Source organism: Sorex fumeus, unplaced genomic scaffold (genome assembly GCF_029834395.1).
Source record: "Sorex fumeus unplaced genomic scaffold, SorFum_2.1 ptg000070l, whole genome shotgun sequence".
Lineage (NCBI taxonomy): Eukaryota > Metazoa > Chordata > Mammalia > Eulipotyphla > Soricidae > Sorex > Sorex fumeus.
In genome coordinates, this window is record NW_026606127.1 from 1,087,152 (window position 1) to 1,091,215 (window position 4,064).

Sequence of the window (4,064 nt, forward strand, 5' to 3'; positions counted from 1 at the left end):
GGTGGTTTGTGAACATGGCTCCCACATATCTTTTGGGAGTTTAATTTCTCGGGAAACGTAGTCCTGAGTTGTTGGAAGCCAGCCAGAGGCACAGTGGCCATTTGAGGTTATCAGGAAGCATGAAGACACCATCAGACTGTTGATGTACTCACCTGAGTGTACAGGTTGACTTCCTGCAGGCACTGCACCACCAGACTAACAAATATTCTTTGAATTAATGAACGAATAATCAACATTTTCAAAATGTGTCTCTTTCTTGCATTTTAGAAGGGTAACTTCTAACAGGAAAATAATCTTCATGGTATAATCAAGACCTACGATTTATTCTTAATATATTTAATAAAAACTACACATTTTGGAAATTTATACAACGAAATTCTTTTAAATTATCTGTCTTCATAATTTACTTGTAAATTACTAAGATATCACTGTTTATTCCACAGTTCTTAGCATAGAAATTTACAGACAGAATGTGCTAAGTAAAAATTCATTTTGGCACTTCTGTTCAATGTAGTACTGGAAGTACTTGGAAGAGAAAATAGATAAGAAAAAGATATTAAGGGTTTTTCATGTTTGAAAGTTAGAAATCATCTCTCACTATTCACAGAAGATATCATACTATATTCAGAGAATACTAAAATCTCTACGAAAAATTCCCAGAGACAATAGACATTTATAGTAAAATTGCAGGCTATAAACTCAATACCCAAAAGTCTATGGCTTTTTTATATGCAAGTAATGAGAGAGAAGAAAGTGACATGAAAAAGCAATCCCATTCACAATCGTGCCGCAGAAAATCAAGAACCTTGGAATCAGCTTAACTAAAGAGGTAATGGACCTATACATCAGGAAATTAAAAAAGACACGAGGAAATGGAAACATATATACTGCATATGGAATGGGAGATTTAACATTGTCAAAATGGCAATTCTCCACGAAGCATTGTAAAAATTCAACTTGATCCCTGTAAAGATACCCATGACATTCTTCAAAGAAATTGATCAAGCACTCCTGAAATTCACATGGAACAAAAAACGCACACGAATAGCTAAAGCAATTCTTGGGGAAAAGATAATGGAGGCATCACCTTCCCCAACCGCAAACTCTACTACAAACGATAATAATGAGAACAGCATGGGACTGAAACAAAGGCAGAGCTGCAGACCAATGGAAAAGGATTGAATATACTGACACACACCCTCAAATATATAATCATCTAATCTTTGATAAGGGAGCAAGAAATGTGAAGTGGATCAAGAGAGTCCTCCTGAACAAACGTTGCAGAAAAAACTGGAAAGCTACATGCAAAAAAAAATGGCTCAGACCTCTACCTAACACCATGCACAAAAGTCAGATAAAAATGGGTCAAAGGCCTCAATATCAGACCAGAATCCCTCAGGTTAATTGATGACAAGGTCGGCAAATCCCTCCACGACATTGAAACTAAAGGTATCTTCAAATATAACACGCCACTTGCCAAGCAACTGGAAACAGAGAAAAACAAAGGGGACTATCTTAAATTAAGCAGCTTCTGTACCTCAAAATAAACAGTGACCAGTAACAAAGACTCCGCCATGCGGGCAAAATACTCACAGAAGCCTACCAGGTCCTCTGAGAGTGAGAACTGGACAATCAGAGTTGCTGTCTTCTAAATAAGATCCAGTCTCAGGATGTTGGCCATTAATGGCATTACATGGATCCAGGGGCAGTTCGTGGTTGTAGCACTTAATTATTAGAAGATGGGGGATCTGGAAGGAGGGGGCACAGTCTTGATCTGAGCAGCCATGGAGTTCTCATCCCCCAGTCCCGCACATCTGGGTTCCTCTTTCAGTTCCTTCATGCATGAGGCTCCTTCAAGCTTGGGAAGGGTGGTCTTAAGCGTACCTATGGCTTGTTGCAGAGGTCTTCAGCTGCCGGGGCTTTAATCAGGTCGGTGAGGGAAATTCACCCCGGCACCTCCAAGGGGCCTCGGTGAGGAAAGCCATGTGCGAGGTCAGGACACTCTCATTTTAGACATATTTGGAATTAATTTTAGATCGAAAAGTACACATCATTCAAAATACTTATGTGCTTAGTAATAAATTACTACACACTTGATCAATCACCTCAGAGACCCCACTCTGCTCAGAGAACTAGATTTTTAATTACAGGTCTGTTTTGCCCATGTGTCATGACTGAGAATCACTATCAGTAGATATGAAACTCACTATACACAAAGATGCACACAGGTTAATTTGAGTCATCTATGTTGTTAATGTGAGTTGGCCATTAAACTTCACTGAGACCCTTTGTTCTGTCCTTTATAGGAGCCTCATGAGTCTCACCTTCCGTTCAAGTTGAACTTGTAATAAGGTGGAATGAAATCATCAATATGATCCTCACCTCATCCTTCAGGAGAAAAATCCTACATACATTCAAGGTGGTCAAAGTGCAGACAACACCATCCACCTTTTCCTGGAGATGTACACAGGACTGAGGTGAGAACAGCAAAAGGCTCTATTTGAATGTTCTTAATGAAGGATTCAGGGAACAACATTAAACAAACTCATATACCATCTTCCAAAAGAATTATTTTGTAAAACTGATGCCTAGGGTATGGTAAACGATAATATAGTAAAAACCATATTTTTATTTCTGGGACATTAAAGTTCTAAATCTATTTATTCATGCTGCTTTGAAATAGATTCCTTGATTAGGAATCATTGTCTGCCATAGGAGTGAGGAAGGACAACACTCAAAGTAATAAGAGGCGAAAAATATGGAAAAATTAACTCCTACTAGGTTTGATAACACATATACTAAAATTTAAATGATACAATGATGAGCATGGTCCTTGCACAGAGATAACATGCAAACTTGTAAAGTATTCCATATTTTTGTTGCAAGAAGTATGAATAGGTCTACTTTAAGGTAAGACAATCCCCAGAAGTACAAAAATTCTACATAAAGAGAGCACAAATCCCCAAAACAACAATCTCTCTCAATGTCAATGGACTAAATGTGCCAATTCAGAGGCACAGAATAGGAAGATGAATTAGAAAACTGAACCCAACATTCTGCTTCCTGCAAGAAACATGTCTGAACAATCAAAGCACCCATGGGCTAAAGGTCAAAGGCTGGGAAACAAGTTTTCAAGAAAATATCACCTCCACAAAGCTGGAGTGGCCATACTAGTATCAGACCACATGGACTTCAGGCTAAAGGTTATCAGAGACAGTGAAGGTCATTTCTTAATGATCATGGGATATGTACATCAGAAAGAACTCACCTTCCTCAATGTATATGATACTAATGACAGACCAGCAAAATACGTTAAAACAACTTCTAATAAACTTATAGAAAAACATTGATAGCAACACAATACTAGTAGTAGATTTCAACACTTCTTTGTCACTTCTCGATAGATCAAACAGACTGAAGCTCAGCAAGGAAATATTTTCTTTAAGGGAAGTAATGAACAACCGTTGGCTTAGGGAAGAAATCAAAGAGGAAATAAAAAGTTTCTATAAACAAATGAGAATGAGGACACGAGCTACCATAACTTGTGGGACACAGCAAAAGCAGTGTTAAGAGGAAAGATTATAGCTCTGCCAGATTTCATCAGGAAGAAAGAAAGGGCCTACCTGAATAAATTAGAGCTCAAGGTTTTGGAAAATAGGTTCAGCATAAGAGAAGGAACACATGGAGGTTGCGGGATCCCGGAGGAAAAAAAAAAAAAGAAAAAACAGGTTCCAAAAAGAGCCGAGATCACCGGCAAGTTCCAGATGGAGTAGGTGCCGCATCCCGCCCCCCCCAGATGGAACCCGGTGACCAGAATCCTCTACAAACACAGTTCGAGTATGCGGGAACGAGGACTTTTCCTCAAATCTGCCGGACTACACCTCCCAGGTAACCTCTGATCCCGGAAGTCACGCCCACAGCCCGCCCCCCAGCGCCATCTTTGAAGCGTTCAGCATAAGAGAAGGAACACATGGAGGGTGCGGGATCCCGGAGGAAAAAAAAAAAGAAAAAACAGGTTCCAAAAAGAGCCGAGACCACCGGCAAGTTCCAGATGGAGTAGGTGC

At 39.5% G+C, this 4,064-nt stretch overlaps 1 pseudogene; it reads left to right on the forward strand.

Annotated features, from left to right (window-relative positions):
- The first annotated feature begins 2,781 nt into the window (after positions 1 to 2,781).
- On the forward strand, positions 2,782 to 2,878 carry LOC130037153 (uncharacterized; annotated as a pseudogene).
- The last annotated feature ends 1,186 nt before the right edge of the window (positions 2,879 to 4,064 follow it).